General features: G+C 33.6%; 1 non-coding gene across 1 annotated transcript; it reads right to left on the minus strand.

The window, feature by feature from the left end:
- Positions 1 to 373: 373 nt before the first annotated feature.
- Positions 374 to 587, minus strand: LOC136401796 (small nucleolar RNA U3). Its single transcript, XR_010750761.1, has one exon. It is a non-coding gene; the product is annotated as a small nucleolar RNA U3 (small nucleolar RNA).
- Positions 588 to 8,489: the final 7,902 nt, after the last annotated feature.

Below are 8,489 nucleotides of genomic sequence, written 5' to 3' on the forward strand. Positions count from 1 at the left end.
GGAGGGACACAGAGAACTAGATAGAGGGTGGCGAAGGACAATCTGACTTTGGGCGAGGGGTATGCAACATAATTTAATGACAAGGTAACCTAGACATGTTTTCTTTGAATATATGTACCCTGATTTATTAATGTCATCCCATTACCATTAATAAAAATTTATTTAAAAAAAAATAAATAAATCCACTTTTAGTGGACTCACACCATTCAAATCCATCTTGTTCAAGGGACATCTGTATAGATTTTCATTTATTTAGGTCTTATTATATTTCTCTCAGCATTTTTATAATTTTAGGATACTGGTTTTACATTTTTTTGGGCAGATATATCCTTAAGTATTTTAATTTTTTTTTTCTTTCTTTTTTTTTTTTCCTACCACTCAGACTGCGCTCTCTCCCTCTTACTCTCCCAAAGGAAGAGAAGAACGGTCATCAATGGCAAAAGGCAGTTGCAGAAGCAACACCGAAAGCCAGCTTCACGCTCAGGAGAGAACACTGCAACTCCTCCTCATGGTTTCGGGTACTCTACACGATCAGAGAAGCCTCTCTAGTAACAAACTATAGAAATGATCCCTGAAAGTATAGTCTTAAGTATTTTAATTTTTATTTGAGCTAATATAACTCATATTGCTTTGTTAAATTTTTAATTTTTAGAACATAGAAATGTAATTCACTTTTGTATATTGATCTTGTATTCTGCACACTTGATAAACTTACATATTAATTTCCGTAGCTTTTAGTTTTGCATACTGCAGTGAGTTTTCTATAAGAAACAACATGCTATTTGTGAAAAAGAATGTTTTACATTTTCTTTTTAAACTGTGTAACTTATATATTTTTTCTTTTTTTTAGTATGGCACTGGCTGGATCTTTTAGCACACGATTAAAAAAGTAGTGAGAATTGGCATTGTTGTCTTCTTAATTTTAGAGTAAAAACATTTAATTTCTTATCATTAAATATAATGTTAAACAGGGTTTTCCAAAGATGTCCTTCATCAGGTTAAGTGTATTCCCTTCTATTCTTGTTTTGTTGAGTTTTTAATAGGAAAGAGTATTGAATTTTGTTAAATGCTTTTTCTCTGTTCATTGGGAATGATCCTATGTTCATTCATTTTTAGTTGGCAGATAATGGTAAATTACATTGACATATTATTTTTGAATGTTAAGATAATTATGGGCAACCCCCACTTGGCCATCCTATATTATCTTCTCTATACACTGTTAACACTGATTTTCTAACATTTTGTTAAGAATATTTGTCTCTATCTTCATGACAAATGTTGGCCTGAAGTTTTATTTTTAACTTCTTTTTTGTTTGGTATAAAGATAATGCTGGCCTTATAGAATGTGCTGGGAAGAATTTCCTCTTGTTTAATTTTCTGGAAAAGATTGTGAAGAAAATTATTCTTTAAGCATTTGGTAGAATTCATCAGTGAAGTTACATCTTTCTGGAGTTTTATGCGTAGAAAGTTTTATATTACAAAATTAATTTCCTCAGTACTAATAGGGCAGTTCAGATTACTTATTCTTTTGTCAGTGAGCTTTGATATTTGTGTTTTACAAGAATTTTCCCATTTTATCTAAGTTGAGTACTGGCAAAATGGTCACAATATCTTCCCTTCTTTCAGCTTCAAATTCATCTTCCTACAATCACTGCTGGAACTATAGATCTGAGACAGGGAGACCTTATTTCTGCTTTGCCAGCTGGCCTTTCTGTTAGGCTATTTTAATGAAGGACACAGGAAGGAGACTATACTTCAGTGGGAAGAAAGCTTTTCTCCTCTTAGATCCTTTCTACTTGCTTTCTGCTCCTGTTAGTGACACCCATCAACACTTATTCACTGTGGCAGTTGATTCCAATTGACATTTCCCCTCTAATACTTACTAAACCTGGCTTGAAGTCTCCTGGGGACATAGGTACCAACTTATTGTCAGAGGTCTGTATTCCAGACCCACAGGGCATTGACCTTTCTTAAAGATCTAAATTTCAACTGTATGAAAGCCTTCCCTTAAGCCTCTATATTTTAATTTTGAACTCTTCCTTTTATTCTCCCAGAATAGGGCTCATGCTGCTTCCTGTAGTTGCTATCTTCTGACACCTCAGTATAGTTCGCATTTTGGTATTTCAGTTCTTCAATCCCTCGTTAGCAATTATTTATATTAAATTGTATTTGTTGAACTTGGATGGTGTCTACTTTCCACCTACAACCTGATTAATCTAGTAAGTATATATTTATTTCCCCTTTATTAAATTCTTGTATTACTCTTAATTTCTTTACACTTGAGTTAGTTCCAAAATGAAGTTTAAGAAAAATATTTATTTAATTCAAATACATCTGATCTTTAAATTTCAGTGCAAGGAAAAAAAATAGTTTAACATTTTTTATACTTCTGCTTCTAATATAACACTTAATGTAATCTATTTTAAAAACAAACAAGAAAATGTGAGTAAAAATGGTTAAGTACCCCTTTTTTTTTATTAGTCTGGATAAAGTACAGGCTAGACATCAGACATACTTTAATGCCCAAAACATTAGAAATCAGATTGTATTAAATCAGACTCTCAAATTATTCATAAGATTTGATTTGAGGAAAAAGACATGATGAAAAGAAGAAAAAAAATGCAATTGAGCTATATAGCCTGATTGTCTCAAATCTCCTGGAGATGCCCATGAATTTGCTTATATTTGTGGGATTATTACAAAAGCTTTGGCATTCATTGTCTCTATTAGCAATTTAGGATATCGGGAAATATAAAAGTAGCTTTATAACATTTTATTTTCTGCTATGTTATTGTATAGTATTTTGCAAACAAACTAAATGTGGGGTTGTTTGGTATGGCAAATTTATAGCAATATATATGTTTTTTTCTCCCTTTCTAGAGATTTAATCCCCTCTTGTTTGTCTCTAAATCTTCTCAGTCTACTTGAAAAAGCCATGTTACATCATGCCAGGTATTACTGGATAATTTTATTTTCATTAAGGAATTGTTTTCAAAAGTTGTATTGAGTCCCGGCCAGTTGGCTCAGCGGTATAGCATTGGCCAGAGTGTAGAAGTCCTGAGTTAGATTCCCAGCCAGGGCACATAGGAGAAACACCTATTTGCTTCTCCACCCTTCCCCCTCTCCTTTCTCTCTGTCTCTCTCTTCACCTCCTGCAGCCAAGGCTCCATTGGAGCAAAGTTGGCCCAGGCTCTGAGGATGGCTTTACATCCATCCTCAGCTATTCAGGCCCTAGAATAGCTCTAGTTGCAATGGAGCAATGCCCCAGATAGGCAGAACATGCTGGGTGGATCCCAGTCAGGCTCATGTGGGCATCTGTTTCTCTGCCTCCCTGCTTCTCACTTCAGAAAAATACAAAACAAAATTAATAATAATAATAATAAAGTTGCATTGAAGCCTATATCTTCAAAACTAGGTATGACTGTTTCTGTCTCCACAAGAGATAGACTGGTTGAACATTAAAGATGGGGAATCACCATTGCTATTAGAAAAGAATTCTAGGTAAGTATAAAATTAAACTGGAGACTGCTTTAACTTAGCTGCCAAACCTGAACTAAAATTTAGGGTTGAATATTTTACTGTGCTGATTCATCACCTCAGCAGAGAAGAAAGCATAAACATTTCTATTTTACATCTCCTAAATCTTTTATTTCATCATCTCCCACTTGTACTCTGTTGATGCTCTTGTGGCTATGATAATAGTGTGCCCTTGTTGAAAGCCCTTTATAAAGAAAACTTTCTGCCTTAACATTGGTACGACTTGTGTTCTGCATGTAGAACTTTTATACTAGCGCAAACCTCTGAGATCTTGGAAATCTGTAAGTGTGCTTCTGCTTTTTATATAATTTTAATTGTATCACTTTCTTAAGCTTATTATGGGTGCATGGAGGAATAAACCAAAGCATAAATGTATTTTTTCTGTCAGTTTGGAATTTCAAAAAGATCCAGTCTATAATTCCAGTCAAGGATCTGTTCAAAGATATCAAAATAATTAAAATCTGTAAGTTAATCTTGAGGTAGAAAAATGAACGTGTTCCTCACTTCACTTCCATGAGTACCTTTTTCATTTTATGTAGGATGAAGTGTGTAATGTACTAGAGGGAAATGAAAAAGGAGTATATTATATAGAAAGTTTATCATTCTTAAGTCAAAAAAATAAATGTATTTGCAGCTTTCACAAGAAAGTTTGTTCTATCAATTTTTTTCTCTTGATTGCAAGTGCTCTTCAAAGTCACTGTCAGACCCTTTTAATCCCTCTTCAAGTAATTTCAGCAGAGTTGATTAGAATAAGATAGTGCCTAAATAAGAATTGTAATAGAATTATTGAGATTTTTAATGTGTACCAAGATATGATTCCTGCTTGCCAGCCTTATAAAACAGAATGGGAATAACCATGGTACTTACATTATAAACAAGCATGATTTCCTTCCAAGTTGTCAACTCCAAATTTATCAATACTTGAATAATTGTTTTTATATATCATTATGATACTAAAACAATTAGTTAATAAACAAATAATTAGAAATATCAGTCTTACCAGGCAGTGGCACAGTGGATAGAGCGTTAGACTGGGATGCGGAGGACCCAGGTTCGAAACCCCAAGGTCAACAGCTTGAGCATGGGCTCATCGGGTGGGTTTGAGCAAAGCTCACCAGTTTGGGCCCAAGCAAGGGGTTATTCTGTCTGCTGTAGTGTCCCGGTCAAGGCACATATGAGAAAGCAATCAGTGAACAACTAAAGTGCTGCAACAAAATAAATTGATGCTTCTCATCTCCATTCTTGTCTGTCTGTCCCTATCTGTCCCTCTCTCTCACTGTCTTTGTGAAAAAAAAAAAAAGAAAAAAGAAATATCAAGCCAATTTCTTAAGAATGACTTTATTTAGTACTTTTAAGTTCCACTGGCAAATATTTAGGATGAACAAAAGTAATTCATACACAAAGGTAGTTCTTGAAACATTTTTATGCACATTAAAACTTTTTCCCTAGAGAGTATTACTAAAATACTTACTTTAATTTGTGAGACTAAAATTGTTCCCTTTCTGTTTAGAACTATTTCTTCCAACATCACTTTCATTTTTTGTTCACTAGACAATATTCATGTATCTGTTACAGCTCAACATATCTATTGGTAGTTCCTCAAGATTCATCTTTCAAAAGCTTTCTATTTTCACTATAGAATGAATAAACTACATATTTTTTTTGTTTAAATTCCAGCCTTTGATGAAATCCGTGTAAAACAGAAAAATCAGAAGTTGAAATGCTCCTTGAGTATTTAAATGATGACTACAACTTCTTTTGCATATTTTTGTATTTGTGATTTTTTCTGCAAAGTGCTTCAAAAACAGTGGTGAGACTTTATATAATTCTCTTAAAATTATATTTAAAATAATGCCATAAACTAAGTTCTGGTGAAAGACTTGCACCAATACTTATAGTTTTTTTCTCCAGTTGTGCCCTCTCTTCTCTTGGGACACTGGTAGAATTCTTGGAAGTAGGTCTCTGCTTGCTGCCTTGTTAGTTTGTTTTATAATTCATTCTCACTAAAGACAACAATAAAACACGGTGCATTATAAAATGACACCTCTTAGATTCATTTCTCGCCTGACCGGGCGGTGGTGCGGTGGATAGAGAGCTGAACTGGGATGCGGAAAATCCAGATTCGAGACCCCCAAGGTTGCCAGCTTGAGCGAGGGCTCATATGGTTTGAGCAAAGCTCATCAGCTTTACCCAAGGTCGCTGGCTTGAGCAAGGGGTTACTCGGTTTGCTGAAGGCCCACAGTCAAGGCACGTATGAGAAAGCAATCAATGAACAACTAAGGTGTCACAACGAAAAAGTGATGATTGATGCTTCTCATCTCTCTCCATTCTTGTCTGTCCCTATCTATACCTCTCTCTGATTCTGTCTCTGTAGAAAAAAAAAAAGATTCATTTTTCTACATTATTTAAACATATCAAAATCTAAGATTGATAACATTTAAAGTCTTTTCTAGACTAGTAGAGACAAAAAAAAACCCACATTCTTTTGTGTTGTTTTTGTAGACTGTAGACAAAATACTTCTATGTCTTTTTTTATAATACCTTGATTTGTTTTATTTTTGTCAGAGATTCTGAAATTTTAATTAATACACTCATTTTTAATAAATAATTTTAATTTAAGGACATTTGTTTTAAATTTTTAAAAGTTTATTTTAGAAAGGAAGAGACACACAGAGAGGGAAAGACAAAGATCAATTTGTTGTACCACTTATCCATGCATTCACTGGTTGATTTCTGTATGTGCCCTGACCTGGTATCAAATTTGCAGCCTTGTTGTATAGGTACAATGCTCCAACAAACTAAGTTACCCAGCCAGGACATGTACATTAGCTTATTGATAAATTTCTGGAATGACTTAAATCTTAAACCTGGATGATTTTTCAGTATACAGAATTATATATGTAGTTTACTGTGAATTTATTTAAGAAAAGTGTCCCATATATGCTGCTTGAGTAGAACACTGACAGTATTTTTCCATCCAGATTTCAAAAAATATTTTGTTCAACCAAAATTATTTTGATATAGCTAGTCATTTTATAAATCTTAGAAATTTAACACTTCTTTTTCTCCCATTTTTTGTTGAGCTAATTTAAATAACCAACCAATAGGAGTTCAAATTCTGTGCATCCCAAAATTAGAAAATTATTTAAGCCCTTATTTATTTATTTTTAAAAGAGGTTTAGTTTTTTTATTAGATTTTATTTATTTTAGAGACTGACAGAGAGAGAGAGAGAGAAGGGGGGAGGAGCAGGAAGCATGAACTCCTGTATGTGCCTTGACCAGGCAAGCCCAGGGTTTTGAACCAGAGAGCTCAGTGTTCCAGGTTGATGCTTTATCCACTGTGCCACCACAGGTAAAGGCTAGGTTTTTATTTTGAATAAAAAATTATTTTTATATTTAGTACAACTGTTTATCTCCCAAAGCATACAACCATAAATTAATTGTAGTTAAATTTAGTTAAAATATATTAAGCACCTACTTAATTTTCTATGTTTACTCAGTTAATTCTTGTTTCTTTATAGAAATGTACAGATTTTTATACTTCTTTAAAAATGAGAAAATGAACATTTAAGGTGGTTGGAGAGGGGGAGAATGATAATCTTTATATATTATAATACCAATCTTAATTGGAAAGCTATATCTACTGGCATTAAAACCAATAAAGAGTTCCATATAAGAGCCTTTTGGAATGGCTCACCGATTAATCAAATATGTAGCATATAGGGCACCTAAATCCATACTGAGTGAGTCTGTCAGTCTGATGATGCTTTACTTTACTTTGAGATTTCATAACAGAGATAATTTTCAATTCAAAATTGGATTCACCTTTTTTAATTAGGTGAAATTACAGTTACCATATTATAATTAAAGGTTATGTGAAGGTAGGGGTCTTTATTTCGATTATATCAGATTATTTTTCTGTTTTTTTTTAAACTGTAGCTTTTAATGAACATGAATTTTTAAACCTCTGACAAATATCTATTTTTATTCAGGAGTGAAGCTTTTTTTCTCTTTCTGAACTTGAAATGCAGCAATGATTGTTTATATTATGGCACTTGTATTTAAATGTATTTTTCTCTCTACCAAACTGCCCAAAGGTATTGATGTCAGAATATTTCCCTTCTAATGAGCATATGCTGTTTTCCAGAGATGCTCTGAAAAATATTACTGTGCTTCAAACTGAATTATAGTAATACCTCTTAATAATGCTTCTTAAAATGCCTGAAATTATACATTGCAAGAATATTAAAATATGGACGTATTTTACAGTAATTGCCTTGCCAAAAAATAGCTTTTAGTTTTTTGCCCACTGAAAATTTTAAAATTTTATAAATAAAAATCTCTACCCAAAATATAAGATCTTAGGCCTTGATGTCTTCCTCATCCCTCAAAAACTTAAATAACATATGAGCATTTCAGAGTAGTTGCTCTGAATCTGAAGTTAGAGTGCCTGGGGATAAATGTAGCGAGTTGTTTTCCCCCTCCCTTATAAAATGTGGCAAATGACTAAGATTATTGCTAGAATTAAGAGTTAATGCAGATTAGAGCAGAAGAGGTGAAACCTCCCATGCTCTAGCTTAGTGAAAAGAACTCAGTCAGTGATTTGCCAACTAAAGTTTATTTGCCAACTAAAATTCTATGGAAACCATGTGGTATAAGAAAGAACAGCCTGACCTGTGGTGGCGCAGTGGATAAAGCGTCAACCTGGAAATGCTGAGGTCGCCAGTTCGAAACCCTGGGCTTGCCTGGTCAAGGCACATATGGGAGTTGATGCTTCCAGCTCCTCCCCACCTTCTCTCTCTGTCTCTCTCTCCTCTCTCTCTCTCTCCCTCTCTGTCTCTCTCTCTCCCTTTCTCTCTCCTCTCTAAAAACTGAATAAATAAATAAAAAATTAAAAAAAAAAAAGAAAGAACACAATATAAAGCAATTAAAAGCAAAAATACTGAGAGATT

This window comes from Saccopteryx leptura, chromosome 3 (genome assembly GCF_036850995.1).
Source record: "Saccopteryx leptura isolate mSacLep1 chromosome 3, mSacLep1_pri_phased_curated, whole genome shotgun sequence".
Lineage (NCBI taxonomy): Eukaryota > Metazoa > Chordata > Mammalia > Chiroptera > Emballonuridae > Saccopteryx > Saccopteryx leptura.